Here is an 18,692-nt window from a genome sequence, read left to right as displayed (position 1 = left end):
TCTTCATTTTCAAAAACAAATGAGAGCTGCAAAATACATGAAGGCGGTGATTGGATTTCGGGGCCCCGTACGCGGCTAGGCTCCCAAAAAGTCCCACACATGTGGTATCCCCATACTCAGGAGAAGCAGCTAAATGTATTTTGGGGTGCAATTCCACATATGCCCATGGCCTGTGTGAGCAATATATCATTTAGTGACAACTTTGTGCAAAAAAAAAAAAAAAAAAAGTGTCACTTTCCCGCAACTTGTGTCAAAATATAAAATATTCCATGGACTCAATATGCCTCTCAGCAAATAGCTTGGGGTGTCTACTTTCCAAAATGGGGTCATTTGGGGGGGTTTTGTGCCACCTGGGCATTCCATGGCCTCTGAAACTATGATAGGCAGTGAAGAGTGAAATCAAAAATTTACACCCTTAGAAATCCTGAAGGCGGTGCTTGGTTTTTGGGGCCCCGTACGCGACTAAGCTCCCAAAAAGTCCCACACATGTGGTATCCCCATACTCAGGAGAAGCAGCTGAATGTATTTTGGGGTGCAATTCCACATAGGCCCATGGCCTGTGTGAGCAATATATCATTTAGTGACAACTTTTTGTAAATATTTTTTTTTTTTGTCATTATTCAATCACTTGGGACAAAAAAATAAATATTCAATGGGTTCAACATGCCTCTCAGCAATTTCCTTGGGGTGTCTACTTTCCAAAATGGGGTCATTTGGGGGGGGGTTTGTACTGCCCTGCCATTTTAGCACCTCAAGAAATTACATAGGCAGTCATAAACTAAAAGCTGTGTAAATTACAGAAAATGTACCCTAGTTTGTAGACGCTATAACTTTTGCGCAAACCAATAAATATACGTTTATTGACATTTTTTTTACCAAAGACATGTGGCCGAATACATTTTGGCCTAAATGTATGACTAAAATTTAGTTTATTGGATTTTTTTTATATCAAAAAGTAGAAAATATCATTTTTTTTCAAAATTTTTGGTCTTTTTCCGTTTATAGTGCAAAAAATAAAAACTGCAGAGGTGATCAAATACCATCAAAAGAAAGCTCTATTTGTGGGAAGAAAAGGACGCAAATTTCGTTTGGGTACAGCATTGCATGACCGCGCAATTAGCAGTTAAAGCGACGCAGTGCCAAATTGGAAAAAGACCTCTGGTCCTTAGGCAGCATAATGGTCAGGGGCTCAAGTGGTTAAATACAGTGATTTGCGTTCTTACCATTCTCTTATTTCCTTGGAAATATAATAAATGAGAGCAATCGGCAATTATTTATGAACACACTTCGCTGTTCTTTTTAAACTATTACTGTATTTACACTAGTGCAGTATATTGGAATAAGGATGTAAACTACATGTTCTATATAATCTTCTATTTTAATATTTTATTGCTGTATGTCTTAGTTAAATACGGAAATGCAAATAATTTGCTACAGGCTGGATTGTTCTATCAGTGCGTACGTCACATTTGTAAATGTTAACAAGTCACAATAGCAAATATAAACTGCACATCCGTGTCCCTTGTCCAGATATTTTCTAATCTAAGTGGAGGAAAGAGTGATCTGTAACCATTTGGTAAATTTGGAGCCTATATCCATCATGTCTGGATATTTTTCATTTTAAAGCAGCTGTACAAATATCTTTGAACAAATAATGGTGCAGCACTGTGTAAATACCAGTATACTAAAGGTGCAATAAGAAACAAACTAGATATTAAGATATAAATATCACTAATAAATCGTGACCCTGAAAAAAAAAATTATAGTGATATATAAAACATATGCATGATACATAATAAACAGGTGGAAAAAAGTCCAAAGTGCACAGCTGAGTATAGAATATATAAATGCAATCCAAGCGGTTTTGAAATAATCCAACAATCAAGAGATGTGATCCGGAAAAATAATTATGACATTCTAAAAGGTATATATATATATATATATATATATATATATATATATATATATATATTTCTCAAATTGCACAGAGGATCCCTCCACTGTGAAACATCAAAAGGTGGTGGCCTGACCAATTATATATATATATATATATATATATATATACATACAGTATATATACAGTGCTGTGCAAAGGTATAATATAAATAAAATAAATATATAAATAAATAAATGCTGCAAATTAAGAATGCTTTCAATCAATATTTGGTGTGACTGTCCTGCTGCTGAATAAATGTGGGGGCAATCACATGCCTCCCTGATGGTATGGCATGATGGATAAGTATCTGCCTGTATTTCTCAGCCTTGAGGACACCACTGATCCTGACCAAATCTCCAACTCCATTTGCAGAAATGCAGCCCCATACTTGTAAGGAACCTCCACCATGCATCACTATTGCCTGTAGATACTCATTATTGTACAACTCTCCAGCCCTTCGGCAAACAAACTGCTTCCTGCTACAGCCAAATATTTCAGATTTCAAATCTTAAGCCCAGAGTACCTGCTGCCATTTTTCAGCACCCCAGTTTTCATGCATAGTTGAGCCACTTAGCTTTGTTTCCACATTGGGAGGTATGGCATGTGGCCGCAATTCTTCCATGAAGACCACTTGGGTCCCTCTGGTTTCTGCCAGTTCTGTGCTTTTAGCACTGCTGAACATCTTCAGATATCGAACAGAAGTAAGCATGATGTGTCTTTCATCTGCTGCAAGTTTCCTCGGCTGATTACTGCATCTATGGTCCTCAATGTTGTCTGGTCAATGGTGTCCCCAACGCTGAGAAATACAGGCAGATACTTATCCATCAAGCCATCATGCCTTATCATCAGGGAGGTGTGTGATTGGTCCCAAATGTATTCTGAAGGAGGACAACAACCCCAAACATACAGCCAAAGTCATTAAGAACTATTTTCAGTGTAAAGAAGAACAAGGAGTCTTGTAAGTAATGGTTTGGTCCCCACACAGAACCCCGATCTCAAAATCATGTCTGTCTGGGAATAAAATCCACAAGGGAAAATAGGCAATGAAGGAGGGACTTTTTGATACCAAATATATGAATCATATATGATAAAAAGTCAAATATTTATTGAAAAATCAATAAAATTTTACCCCCTTTGAAAAAGACAATATAGGGGAAGTTGGCAAAACATCAAAAAACATGTCACAACAACAATACAAAAGAAGATTCATAAAATAACATGTAATGATCCTGATTGCATTAATCCAGAGTCCAGACGTGTTACGACTCATTAGGACTTTCTCAGGGGGGTGGCAGCGGTAGGCATATCAGAATGCTCTGTAGAATACATAGAGACAATGAGCATACACAAAAAAGGCAAATAAGCATACATTAATACATCAGGTACAATATTGATGAAATAATGAACTGGTACAAGTTACAATACATCTTGCAATATGCTAGAGGTCCACAAAGAGAGAGGTCAAGGGTGCCCAGCACCAGAAACAACTTTGTGTCCAAAGCACAAGGAATAAAAGACCAACCTGGATGGCTTTTGTGTTCCTGGTGGATGAAATAGGTATACAGTGGGGACGGAACGTTTTCAGACCCCCTTAAATTGTTCACTCTTTGTTATATTGCAGCCATTTGCTAAAATCATTTAAGTTCATTTTTTCCTCATTAATGTACACACAGCACCCCATATTGATAAAAAAACACAGAATTGTTGGCATTTTTGCAGATTTATTAAAAAAGAAAAACTGAAATATCACATGGTCCTAAGTATTCAGACCCTTTGCTGTGACACTCATATATTTAACTCAGGTGCTGTCCATTTCTTCTGATCATCCTTGAGATGGTTCTACACCTTCATTTGAGTCCAGCTGTGTTTGCTTATTCTGATTGGACTTGATTAGGAAAGCCACACACCTGTCTATATAAGACCTTACAGCTCACAGTGCATGTCAGAGCAAATGAGAATCATGAGGTCAAAGGAACTGCCTGAAGAGCTCAGAGACAGAATTGTGGCAAGGCACAGATCTGGCCAAGGTTACAAAAAAATTTCTGCTGCACTTAAGGTTCCTAAGAGCACAGTGACCTCCATAATCTTTAAATGGAAAACGTTTGGGACGACCAGAAACCTTCCTAGAGCTGGCCATATGGCCAGCTCTAGCTATCGGAGGAGAAGAGCCTTGGTGAGAGAGGTAAAGAAGAACCCAAAGATCACTGTGGCTGAGCTCCAGAGATGCAGTCGGGAGATGGGAGAAAGTTGCAGAAAGTCAACCATCACTGCAGCCCTCCACCAGTCGGGGCTTTATAGCAGAGTGGCCCGATGGAAGCCTCTCCTCAGTGCAAGACACACTGCCATAAAGCCCTGACTGGTGGAGGGCTGCAGTGATGGTTGACTTTCTACAACTTTTTGGCCTTAATTCTAAGCGGTATGTGTGGAGAAAACCAGGCACTGCTCATCACCTGTCCAATACAGTCCAAACAGTGAAGCATGGTGGTGGCAGCATCATGCTGTGGGGGTGTTTTTCAGCTGCAGGGACAGGACCACTGGTTGCAATCCAGGGAAGATGAATGCGGCCAAGTACAGGGATATCCTGGACGAAAACCTTCTCCAGAGTGCTCAGGACCTCAGAGTGGCTTCACAACAACTCCGTGACTGTTCTTGAACGGCCCAGCCAGAGCCCTGACTTAAACCCAATTGAGCATCTCTGGAGAGACCTAAAAATGGCTGTCCACCAACGTTTATCATCCAACCTGACAGAACTGGAGAGGATCTGCAAGGAGGAATGGCAGAGGATTCCCAAATCCAGGTGTGAAAAACTTGTTGCATCTTTCCCAAAAAGACTCATGGCTGTATTAGATCAAAAGGGTGCTTCTACTAAATACTGTGCAAAGGGTCTGAATACTTAGGACCATGTGATATTTCAGTTTTTCTTTTGTAATAAATCTGCAAAAGTGTCAACAATTCTGTGTTTTTCTGTCAATATGGGGTGCTGTGTGTACATTAATGAGGAAAAAAATGAACTGAAATGATTTTAGCAAATGGCTGGAATATAACAAAAAGTGAAAAATTTAAGGGGGGTCTGAATATTTTCCGTCCCCACCGTATATACATCAAAGTGAATAGAATCAAACATGACTTCATGTAAGGCCATGAAACAAAGAGTGGGCCCATACCTGAAAGTTCTAAATATCTAGAGCTCCATGTCTGGAAGTTCCTTGTTAGCCCATGTCTGTCTGGGATTACATGAAGAGTAGGGATGAGCTTCGAGTTCGAGTCGAACTCATGTTCGACTCGAACATCGGCTGTTCGCAAGTTTGCCGAACAGCGAACAATTTGGGGTGTTCGCGGCAAATTCGAATGCCGCGGAACACCCTTTAAAAGTCTATGGGAGAAATCAAAAGTGCTAATTTTAAAGGCTTATATTCATGGTATTGTCATAAAAAGTGTTTGGGGACCCGGGTCCTACCCCAGGGGACATGGATCAATGCAAAAAAAAGTTTTAAAAACGGCCTTTTTTTCGGGAGCAGTGATTTTAATAATGCTTAAAGTGAAACAATAAAAGTGTAATATCCCTTTAAATTTCGTACCTGGGGGGTGTCTATAGTATGCCTGTAAAGGAGCGCATGTTTCCCGTGTTTAGAACAGTCTGACAGCAAAATGACATTTCAAAGGAAAAAAAGTCATTTAAAACTACTCGTGGCTATTAATGCATTGCCGGTCCGACAATACACAGTTCCTTGATAAAAACGGAATGGGAATTCCCCACAGGGGAACCCCGAACCAAAATTTAAAAAAAAGATGACATGGGGGGTCCCCCTAAATTTCATACCAGGCCCTTCAGGTCTGGTATGGATTTTAAGGGGAACCCCGCGCCAAAATTAAAAAAAAAAACAGCGTGGGGTCCCCCCAAAAATCCATACCAGACCCTTATCCGAGCACGCAACCTGGCAGGCCGCAGGAAAAGAGGGGGAGAGCGTCCCCCCTGAACTGTACCAGGCCACATGCCCTCAACATTGGGAGGGTGGAGATAGTATAAAGGACTAAGCAAGGAACTCCTGCGCTGCTTGCGGACTCCTAAACTGAGAGGGGGACACTGCTGCAACTCCTATAAGACTGCTCCGAACAGACAAAAAAACGCATATATACTAGGGGGGTGGTAGTTGCGCTGTGATAGGGAAGGGGATAGGGAAGGGGGGAAACTACACTAAAGTGCAAATTGCAAACATGCCAGGTGACCTAAAAAAATATATATAAAAAAAGCGACAGAAAGATATAAATAAACAGCACACAGGTGGGTGTATGTAGTGAATGACTGGAAAAAACACACTAATCAGTACATATAATAGATAAATGAATAAAAACCACTAAATAGTGTAAACTTGGAGACAAAGTGGTATTAAATCACATGGAGATGAACAGTGCACATGATGAAAGGGGCAGTTAAGCTGATGACATATAAAGAATAAATAAATGCATATAGCACTAAGTGCACAAAAAACCAGTAGATGAGGGATAGCAAATGGTCCTAATATGAATCAAAAACACTTGACCAATAAAATCGAAAAACCAAAATGCAACATAAAGGTGTATCAAAATGGATACAATAATAATGGCAGAAGGAAATATATTCCCAAAAATCTGAAAAAACATATAAATATATAAAAGTGGTGTTGAATATAAACGACAGTCCCACCACCAAGTGTAATGATGCTGGATCACAGTCCAAGGAAACAGCCAACAAACGACAGGTGAAAAAAAAAAAAAGGGGGGGGTTGTCTTCGATGGGGGCACCTCAGTGAACACAGGCCCCTTACCTTACAGCTGTAAGGTATACAGCATATATATTAAACGCCCAGTAAGATATGGAATCCAGAAACGTTGCAGCAGATGATATAGCTCGTAAATGCAGTGGTATCACATGCGAAAAAAACATAGACAGCATATAGTGTGATACCGTATGGGAATGAGGGGATAAGCGAGCTATAGGAGGAAAGGGGGAGGGGTTGCACTCACTTGTGACAGATGAGCGCAAGCCTCAATCCACGAGTGCCGAACTCGTAAAGTCCACACCGCTGGCCGTAGGACCTTCTACCATCTCACATCTCCTGTAGCTCACCACCCGTCATACGTAGTATATGTGATGTGGTAACAAGACAAGAACCGCATATAGCGTAATCCCGTACAAAAAACACTTTATTGTATAAAAACACTTATAAACTTACAAAAGTAGACAGCTGGGGGGTAAAACTCCGCAAGCGCCGTGCTCGTAACATCAGCTGTGTGTGTGGCAACGTCCCGTGCTCCTAACGCGTGTCGTCACGTCACGTGACTTCTTCAGAGGATAACACGGGATAGAAAGCCAATGCTTTTAAATGGTCCCCGCGTAATGGATACGCGGCGGCCATTTTCCCGAAGGACGCTGATAGTAAATAATGGTACAGTGCCTGGCGGCCATTTTCCCAGGGTCACAAATATAAGAGCGGGCAGAATGACATGTTAAATTAATGAACGCAGCCGGAAAAAACCTTACTGAGATAAGGAAAGAAGGGGGGTGAGACCCAAACACTAGCAGTCACACTGATGCGAGGGCCTCAACAAAATACAATATGGAAAAAAAAGGAAAAAAATGAAAAGCAATACGTATGTGAACGCACTCCAGCCGTATGTGGCAGGAGGCTACTCTCATAAAAAAAAAAAAACAGTAATATTTCAATGGAGATCGGATATGTTAATCCATTTTTTGGGGCAAAATAAATACTAAATAAAACATAAGCACTAGTGTTGGTATGGGAAAACCACATTATTCCCATAACAGTAGGAGCCTCTGGAGTGTCCCAAAAAACGCATAAAATGCGGGAAGCCTATAACCTTAAAATATAAAAATAAAAAATATATAAAAATAAAAAATATATGTATATGATAATATTAAAAAAATATATAAAAAGAATTAAAAACAGGAGCTCGGGAGGTGTCACACACCATCTGAAACAATAATCATATAATATGCAGATAAACACTAGAGTATAAAAACGCACTAGGAAGCCACATCATATTACACAGTAAATCAGCATATAAATGGATAAATCTGTGGTATACAGTATATGATATTATATTAAATTCAATATTACTATCTGATAGATATGGGAGAAAACACAATATGCTAGGGAGGGAAAAAAGACAAAAGAGAGGGGGGCTAGGGGTGACTAGAAGTCGCTTATAAAGCAATTTATATCGAACTCTATATTGAGTCCCTTTGGGGCCATGGTGTCCAAGGAAAATATCCATTTGGACTCCAGTTTACTTAGAATCCTCACTTTATGCCCTCCTCGCCATGGTTTGGTATAGGGCTCGATACCCCAAAATTTCAAATGTCTAGGGTCTCTGTTGTGATGTTTATCGAAGTGCCTAGAGACACTATGTTTGTCAAAACCCTTTATAATGTTTTGGACGTGCTCTTTAATACGGATTCTTAGTAGTCTTTTGGTACGGCCCACGTATTGGAGGCCGCAGCTGCACTCCAAAACGTATACAGCCCCCTCGGTGTTGCATCCGATAAACTCATTAATATCAAACATAGTACCATTACTATTGGACTGAAATGAAAAAACCTTTTCATTCGGATGTTTGGTTCGAGTGCAAGCGTAGCAGCGTTTACAAGGATAGAATCCTTTACCTGTGAAGAAGGAGAATAATCTTTTGGGGGATCAATCACGCTTTTAACTAACCGATCTCTCAAAGTAGAGGCTCTTTTATAAATAAATTTAGGTTTCTCTGGTAATAGTTCTCCCAAACCTTTGTCTGATTTGAGGATATGCCAGTGACGGGATATGATGTTCTCAATTTTTTTATGTTGAAAATTATAGTCTAGGACTAAAGGAACTTGATCTGGTTGATCGATCGGGGTTTTATCCTCAAGCAGTTCCTGTCTAGGTAGCTGTCCTACTTCCATTATTTGTTTATCTATAAAATCCTGGTCGTATCCTTTGTCTATGAACCTCATTCCCATGGATTTGGCCTGCGTTTGAAAATCTTCCTCTAAAGTGCAGTTGCGTCGCAGTCGCATTATCTGGCCTTTAGGAATATTAAATAGCCAGTTCCTATGGTGGCAACTGCTTACGGGCAGATAACTATTGCGATCAACATTCTTGAAGAAGGTCTTGGTGATGTATTGGTGGTTGATGCGTGAGATCTCTAAATCTAAAAATGCAATGGACTGTTCTTCAATTTGCCAGGTTAGTACAATATTGTTGGTGTTATTGTTAAGTTTAAGAAAAAAAGTCGTTAAAAGATCCTTTTCACCCTCCCATAAAATAAAGATATCATCAATGTATCTTTTAAACATAAGAAGCTCTTTTGGGGGTTCTAGAAACACTGTTTCTTCTTCCCATTGGGACATAAACAGTCCTGCTACACTTGGGGCGAATTTTTTTTTTTTGATGATAGAATTGCTTGGAATACCAAAAATGGCTATGTTTCAAACAGAAATCCAAACATTTAACCAAAAATTTTCTTTGGTACCGAGGAAGCTTAGTGAATTTTCTCAGACCCCACTGGACAAGACCTCAACATGCACCTAGAGATGCAAGAAGACCACCACAAGACTCCTATAGACAAGAGAGACCTCCATCGTATCCCCAAGCACACTATGAAATAAGGGACCACCATTATGGGCAATATGACTATTACAGGCCCCGTGATAGAAGTCCGGGCCCAAACCATCATTATGACTACCGTGAAGAAAGAGGACCTTATGCACCCTATAGACCTAGGGAACGCAGTCCTATTCCCACCTCTAACTACTATGCCCCTCTGAGGGATCTTCAAGACCCCGATAGAGAGGCAAGATACCACTATGACCATCAATATGAACATGGTCACAACAGATCTTTTTTAGAGAGAGGAATGGAACACCAACCCCCAAGAAGAATAGAGGAAACAAAGAAGAAAAAAAGTCCTACAGAAAAAGAGGCTGTAGAGGAGGAAAGAGAAAACAAAAGGAGAAGGGCAACATAGGAGAAGGCATTTTTAACCTTACAGATGTACCCCTGACCTTGGAAGAACTGACGGTACTAGACAAGGGACTCAAATATGCGCCTGTTAAGAATTTGAATAAATTCGAAACTTATATCAGTATCCAAAAATATGTGAGAAAATTAAACATTAAAAAATATTTGTTGGAGAAACCCATTAACACCATTACCATTCAAAAAGATCCAGTAGTACACAGCAATTTAAGGAATAAATCTACTTATAACCCCAAACCCAAGAACAATACCCATATAGAGGTATTTAAAGACCTGGTTACGGAAGAAATTAAGAACCTTACATACAAAAAGAAAGAAGAACCTAGAGTGATACGTACTGGCATCCAAAAGCTCACAAAAAGAAAGGATCTTGTTATCAGGCCCTCAGATAAAGGCGGCGGGATTGTAATTTTAACCACCGAACAATACCATAATGGCATGCTTTAGCTTCTAAGGGATCAGAATACATATGCCATACTCCCCAATAATCCTACATTCAAATGGAAGAAAGAATTAGAACTACTAGTCCAATTGGGTCTCGAGAAAAATATTCTGAATAAAAAGGAAGCTAAATATCTGGTTCCCGAAGCATGCAGAACACCAGTCATATATGCCTTGCCTTAAATTCATAAGGATAAAACTGATCCTCCCTTTAGACCAATTGTTAATGGTATAGAATCAATCACTGCAAGATTGGGAGAATATATTGATAGGTATCTCCAGCCTGCAGTACAGAGCACAAAAGCTTACCTGAGAGATACGAAACAAATGCTTCAGATATTGAATAGTAGAAATGACACAGGCACCATTTGGATGGCCACGGCAGATGTGTCATCGTTATATACCATCATACCCCACTTCGCGGCTTGTGAAGCCGCGAAGTGGGGTCTGAGAAAATTCACTAAGCTTCCTCGGTACCAAAGAAAATTTTTGGTTAAATGTTTGGATTTCTGTTTGAAACATAGCCATTTTTGGTATTCCAAGCAATTCTATCATCAAAAAACAGGAGTTGCAATGGGGGCGAAATTCGCCCCAAGTGTAGCAGGACTGTTTATGTCCCAATGGGAAGAAGAAACAGTGTTTCTAGAACCCCCAAAAGAGCTTCTTATGTTTAAAAGATACATTGATGATATCTTTATTTTATGGGAGGGTGAAAAGGATCTTTTAACGACTTTTTTTCTTAAACTTAACAATAACACCAACAATATTGTACTAACCTGGCAAATTGAAGAACAGTCCATTGCATTTTTAGATTTAGAGATCTCACGCATCAACCACCAATACATCACCAAGACCTTCTTCAAGAATGTTGATCGCAATAGTTATCTGCCCGTAAGCAGTTGCCACCATAGGAACTGGCTATTTAATATTCCTAAAGGCCAGATAATGCGACTGCGACGTAACTGCACTTTAGAGGAAGATTTTCAAACGCAGGCCAAATCCATGGGAATGAGGTTCATAGACAAAGGATACGACCAGGATTTTATAGATAAACAAATAATGGAAGTAGGACAGCTACCTAGACAGGAACTGCTTGAGGATAAAACCCCGATCGATCAACCAGATCAAGTTCCTTTAGTCCTAGACTATAATTTTCAACATAAAAAAATTGAGAACATCATATCCCGTCACTGGCATATCCTCAAATCAGACAAAGGTTTGGGAGAACTATTACCAGAGAAACCTAAATTTATTTATAAAAGAGCCTCTACTTTGAGAGATCGGTTAGTTAAAAGCGTGATTGATCCCCCCAAAAGATTATTCTCCTTCTTCACAGGTAAAGGATTCTATCCTTGTAAACGCTGCTACGCTTGCACTCGAACCAAACATCCGAATGAAAAGGTTTTTTCATTTCAGTCCAATAGTAATGGTACTATGTTTGATATTAATGAGTTTATCGGATGCAACACCGAGGGGGCTGTATACGTTTTGGAGTGCAGCTGCGGCCTCCAATACGTGGGCCGTACCAAAAGACTACTAAGAATCCGTATTAAAGAGCACGTCCAAAACATTATAAAGGGTTTTGACAAACATAGTGTCTCTAGGCACTTCGATAAACATCACAACAGAGACCCTAGACATTTAAAATTTTGGGGTATCGAGCCCTATACCAAACCATGGCGAGGAGGGCATAAAGTGAGGATTCTAAGTAAACTGGAGTCCAAATGGATATTTTCCTTGGACACCATGGCCCCAAAGGGACTCAATATAGAGTTCGATATAAATTGCTTTATAAGCGACTTCTAGTCACCCCTAGCCCCCCTCTCTTTTGTCTTTTTTCCCTCCCTAGCATATTGTGTTTTCTCCCATATCTATCAGATAGTAATATTGAATTTAATATAATATCATATACTGTATACCACAGATTTATCCATTTATATGCTGATTTACTGTGTAATATGATGTGGCTTCCTAGTGCGTTTTTATACTCTAGTGTTTATCTGCATATTATATGATTATTGTTTCAGATGGTGTGTGACACCTCCCGAGCTCCTGTTTTTAATTCTTTTTATATATTTTTTTAATAGTATCATATACATATATTTTTTATTTTTATATTTTAAGGTTATAGGCTTCCCGCATTTTATGCGTTTTTTGGGACACTCCAGAAGCTCCTACTGTTATGGGAATAATGTGGTTTTCCCATACCAACACTAGTCCTTATGTTTTATTTAGTATTTATTTTGCCCCAAAAAATGGATTAACATATCCGATCTCCATTGAAATATTACTGTTTTTTTTTTTGATGAGAGTAGCCTCCTGCCACATACGGCTGGAGTGCGTTCACATACGTATTGCTTTTCATTTTTTTCCTTTTTTTTCCATATTGTATTTTGTTGAGGCCCTCGCATCAGTGTGACTGCTAGTGTTTGGGTCTCACCCCCCTTCTTTCCTTATCTCAGTAAGGTTTTTTCCGGCTGCGTTCATTAATTTAACATGTCATTCTGCCCGCTCTTATATTTGTGACCCTGGGAAAATGGCCGCCAGGCACTGTACCATTATTTACTATCAGCGTCCTTCGGGAAAATGGCCGCCGCGTATCCATTACGCGGGGACCATTTAAAAGCATTGGCTTTCTATCCCGTGTTATCCTCTGAAGAAGTCACGTGACGTGACGACACGCGTTAGGAGCACGGGACGTTGCCACACACACAGCTGATGTTACGAGCACGGCGCTCGCGGAGTTTTACCCCCCAGCTGTCTACTTTTGTAAGTTTATAAGTGTTTTTATACAATAAAGTGTTTTTTGTACGGGATTACGCTATATGCGGTTCTTGTCTTGTTACCACATCACATATACTACGTATGACGGGTGGTGAGCTACAGGAGATGTGAGATGGTAGAAGGTCCTACGGCCAGCGGTGTGGACTTTACGAGTTCGGCACTCGTGGATTGAGGCTTGCGCTCATCTGTCACAAGTGAGTGCAACCCCTCCCCCTTTCCTCCTATAGCTCGCTTATCCCCTCATTCCCATACGGTATCACACTATATGCTGTCTATGTTTTTTTCGCATGTGATACCACTGCATTTACGAGCTATATCATCTGCTGCAACGTTTCTGGATTCCATATCTTACTGGGCGTTTAATATATATGCTGTATACCTTACAGCTGTAAGGTAAGGGGCCTGTGTTCACTGAGGTGCCCCCATCGAAGACAACCCCCCCCCTTTTTTTTTTTCACCTGTCGTTTGTTGGCTGTTTCCTTGGACTGTGATCCAGCATCATTACATTTGGTGGTGGGACTGTCGTTTATATTCAACACCACTTTTATATATTTATATGTTTTTTCAGATTTTTGGGAATATATTTCCTTCTGCCATTATTATTGTATCCATTTTGATACACCTTTATGTTGCATTTTGGTTTTTCGATTTTATTGGTCAAGTGTTTTTGATTCATATTGGGAGGGTGCTTTGGTTTAGCCCCCCAAAACACCTTGTCCCCATGTTGATGAGGACAAGGGCCTCATCCCCACAACCCTGGCCGGTGGTTGTGGGGGTCTGCAGGCGGGGGGCTTATCGGAATCTGGAAGCCCCCTTTAACAAGGGGACCCCCAGATCCCAGCCCTCCCCCCTGTGTGAAATGGTAAGGGGGTACAAAAGTACCCCTACCATTTCACTAAAAAACTGTCAAAGATGTTAAAAATGACAAGAGACAGTTTTTGACAACTCCTTTATTTAAATGCTTCTTCTTTCTTCTTTCTTCTATCTTCTATCTTCCTTAGGTTTCTTCCTCCATCTTCTTCTTTTTCTGGTTCTTCTGGTTCTTCCTCCGGTGTTCTTGTCCGGCATCTCCTCCGTGGCGTCTTCTTCCCTTCTTCTCCTCGGGCTGCTCTACATCCATGATGGCATGAAGGGAGGCTCCCGCTCTTCTCTTCATCTTCTTTTCTTCATCTTCTTCTCTTCATCTTCTTCTCTTCATCTTCTTCTCTTTCATCTTCTTTTTGGGCCGCTCCGCATCCATGATGGCATGGAGGGACGCTCCCGCTGTGTGAGGCTTCTCCTCTTCTGACAGTTCTTAAATAACGGGGGGCGGGGCCCCCCTCTGACGCACGGTGACTTGACGGGACTTCCCTGTGGCGTCACGGGGAATGCCACAGGGAAGTCCCGTCAAGTCAGAGGGGGGCGGGGTCACAGGTGGCCCCACCCCCCGTTATTTAAGAACCGTCAGAAGAGGAGAAGCATCACAGAGCGGGAGCCTCCCTCCATGCCATCATGGATGCGGAGCGGCCCGAAAAGAAGATGAAGAGAAGAGCGGGAGCCTCCCTCCATGCCATCATGGATGTGGAGCGGCCCGAGGAGAAGAAGGGAAGAAGACGCCGACGCCGCGGAGGAGATGCCGGATGAGAACACCAGAGGAAGAACCAGAAGAACCAGAAGAAGAAGATGGAGGAAGAAACCGAAGGAAGAATGAGGATAGAAGAAAGAAGATAGAAGAAGCATTTAAATAAAGGAATTGTCAAAAACTGTCTCTTGTCATTTTTAACATTTTTTACAGTTATTTAGTGAAATGGTAGGCCCTTACCATTTCACACAGGGAGGAGGGCCGGGATCTGGGGGTCCCCTTGTTAAAGGGGGCTTCCAGATTCCGATAAGCCCCCCGCCCGCAGACCCCCACAACCACCGGCCAGGGTCGTGGGGATGAGGCCCTTGTCCTCGTCAACATGGGGACATGTTTTGGGGGGCTACCCCAAAGCACCCTCCCAATGTTGAGGGCATGTGGCCTGGTACGGTTCAGGAGGGGGGTGCTCTCTCGTCCCCCCCTCTTTTCCTGCGGCCTGCCAGGTTGCGTGCTCGGATAAGGGTCTGGTATGGATTTTTGGGGGACCCCATGCCGTTTTTTTTTTTTAATTTTGGCGCGGGGTTCCCCTTAAAATCCATACCAGACCTTAAGGGTCTGGTATATATTTTGAGGGGAACCCCACGCCATTTTTTTTAACATTTTGGCCGGGGTTCCCTTTAATATCCATACCAGACCTGAAGGGCCTGGTATGGAATTTAGGGGGACCCCCCACATCATTTTTTTTAAATTTTGGCCAGGGTTCCCCTTAATATCCATACCAGACCTGAAGGGCCTGGTATGGAATTTGGGGAGACCCCCCACGTCATTTTTTTTAAAATTTTGGTTCGGGGTTCCCCTGTGGGGAATTCCCATGCCGTTTTTATCAATGAACTTCTATGTGTATTGTCGGACTAGCAATGCATTAATAGCCGCGAGTAGTTTTAAATGACTTTTTTTCCTTTGAAATATCATTTTGCTGTCAGACTGTTCTAAACACGGGAAACATGCGCCCCTTTACAGGCATACTATAGACACCCCCCAGGTATGAAATTTAAAGGGATATTACACTTTTATTGTTTCACTTTAAGCATTATTAAAATCACTGCTCCCGAAAAAAAAGCCGTTTTTAAAACTTTTTTTTGCATTGATCCATGTCCCCTGGGGCAGGACCCGGGTCCCCAAACACTTTTTATGACAATAACTTGCATATAAGCCTTTAAAATTAGCACTTTTGATTATTCATCTTCGTGTCCCATAGACTTTAACGGTGTTCGCGTGTTCGAACAAATTTTTTGCTTGTTCGCATGTTCTGGTGCGAACCGAACAGGGGGGTGTTCGGCTCATCCCTAATGAAGAGACAGAAGGAGTTGAGGCAGCCTACATTCACAGAAGATCTGTGGTTAGTTCTACAAGATGCTTGGAACAACCTACCTGCCGAGTTCCTTCAAAAACTGTGTGCACAAGCACTGTGTGTACCTAGAAGAATTGATGCTGGTTTGAAGCCAAAGGGTGGTCACACCAAATATTGATTTGATTTTGATTTTTTCTTCTGTTCACTTATTTTACATTTTGTAAATTGATAGAAATAAATAATTAAAATATTTATTTTTGAAAGCATTCTTTTTTTACAGCATTTCTTTACACCTGCCTAAAACGTTTGCACAGTGCTGTGTATATATAGCAATAATAAATGTGTACATAAATCCCCAAAAAACTAAAGTATCCCAGAGTTGAAACTGATACAAAGTGATACAGTGTCCATAAAAAAAAACAAAAACAAATGTAGCTAAGCTTCTTTCTTCCCTCTTATGTGATGTTGACCAAATATTCACCCTTAAAACGGTGTTCCGCACAAAATATGACTTTTAGTGCCGGCTCACACTGGGGCGACTTGAGTCGCTCCTATTACAATGGTTCCATTGCACTGCATTGAGCGCGACTTGTCAAGCTGACAAGTCGCATGATAGATCGCACCTGTGTGAACTGGCACTCAAGATAAAAATACCCCTAGATTTCTCGTGCCTCGTGCAATGTAACTAAGGTATGCTGTAAATTATGCCCAGTTTTCTATTTGTACAGCACCGTTTTCTTTCTTTTTGAAGTTCCTGTACAGTGCGGCCATCTTCAGTGTAGGCATCTGAAGCGCAGTGTCCTTCCTGGATTCTGTGCATGCTGGCTATCCAGCATGCACCTGCTGATCTCGCGCATGCGCAATGCGGTGCAAGCGACTACAGCTTGACATGGCACTGCTCCCCTAACATTTAACATTGGCCCCTATGGGAAATCTTGGTCACCTTGACATGGCATGAATCCAGTAACATTTAACATTGGTGTCTATGGAAAAATCTTGGTCAGCTTGACATGGCACTGCTCCCGTACCATAAGTGACAGGGACCAGAAACTTGGAGGGCACTGAGAGGGGACCCAGGACTACGAGGATACTATTAAGGAGAGTGGTGAGGGTGCGGTTCTTGTGTCAGGCAGGAACATGGCGCAGGCTCTGTTAGAGGATGCATTCTAGCGGATGCAGGTAAGGGGAGCCCCAGGGGGATGCAACTATAGAGTGATGTCACTCCTAGCAGTGTAGATGACATAATTTTGTGCCTGCAGACTGAGGTTGAAGAATTTAAACAACAGAGCTATGGCATGCCGCACAGTGCCATGGCATGCCGTACAGTGTCATTGTATGCCATACAGTGTCATTGCATGCCATACAGTGTCATTGCATGACGTACAGTGTCATCACATGTGGTACAGAGCCATCACATAGCGTACAGTGTTATTGCATGTTGTATAATACTATGGCATGCCGTAGAGTGTCATCCCATGCCATACAGGGTCAACGCATGCCATACAGAGCCATGGCATGCTGTAGAGAGCCATGGCATGCCTTACAGTGCCATGGCATGTTGTACAGTGTCATTGGATGCCGTACAGTACCACTGCATGCTGTACAGTGTCATTGCATGTTTTACAATTCCATTGCATGCCTTACAGTGTCATCACATGCTGTGCAGAGCCATCGCATGCAGTGCAGAGCCATGGCATGCCGTACACTGTCATTGCATGCCGTACAGTGTCATTGCATGCCATACAGAGCCATCACATGGCGTACATTGTCATTGCATGTTGTACAATGCCATGGCATGCTGTACAGTGTCATCACATGCTGTACAGTGTCATTGCATGCTGTACAGTGCCATTGCTTGCCGTACAGTACCATGGCATGTTGTACAGTGTAATCGCATGTTGTACAATGCCATTGCATGCTGTACAGTATAATCACATGCCATACAGTGCCATCGCATGCCTTACAGTGTCATCACATGCTGTAGAGTGTCATTGCATGCCAAACAGCGCCATCACATGGCGTACAGAGCCATGACATGCCGTACAGTGCCATTGCTTGCCATTCTGCCATTCAGTGCCATGGCATGCCATACATGCCATGGCACTGCATGCTGTACAGAGCCATTGCATGCTGTACAGAGCCATCACATGGCGTACAGTGGCTCTGTACGGCATGCAATGACACTGTACAGCTAGCCATGACACTGTACGGCATGCAACGACACTGTACAGCATGCAATGACACTGAACGACATTTGATGGCACTGTACGGCATGCGATGGCTTTGTACAACATGGGATGACACGGTATGGCATGCAATAGCATTGTACAACTTGACACTGTACATCACGTGATGGCTCTGTATGGCATGTGATGACACTGTATGGCATGCGATGGCATTGTACAACATGCAAGGACACTGTATAGCATGTGATGACACTGTACAGCATGCCATGGCATTGTACAATATGCAATGACACTGTACGCCATGTGATGGCTCTGTACAGCATGCGATAGCAACAGCACCTCTCTCGGCTGGGTGACGGTGCCAGAAAGTGGAGGGGGTGTGGCTATATGTGTCAGGGCAGACAGGAGCGCTGCTTTATCA

At 41.8% G+C, this 18,692-nt stretch overlaps 1 long non-coding RNA gene across 1 annotated transcript in view; it reads right to left on the bottom strand.

Annotated features, from left to right (window-relative positions):
• Positions 1-3,167: 3,167 nt before the first annotated feature.
• The window catches only part of LOC141131521 (uncharacterized), a 57,022-nt gene continuing 41,497 nt past the window's right edge, over positions 3,168-18,692 (bottom strand). Inside the window, exon 3 of the long non-coding RNA XR_012242787.1 lies at positions 3,168-3,252. This is a non-coding gene — a long non-coding RNA (uncharacterized lncRNA). The remainder of the gene's footprint in view (positions 3,253-18,692) is intronic.

The sequence above is a fragment of the Aquarana catesbeiana genome, linkage group LG03 (assembly GCF_042186555.1).
Source record: "Aquarana catesbeiana isolate 2022-GZ linkage group LG03, ASM4218655v1, whole genome shotgun sequence".
Taxonomy (NCBI): Eukaryota; Metazoa; Chordata; class Amphibia; order Anura; family Ranidae; genus Aquarana; species Aquarana catesbeiana.
Note: the sequence above shows the minus strand (reverse complement) of the source record. Positions and strands in the feature narration are given on the sequence as shown.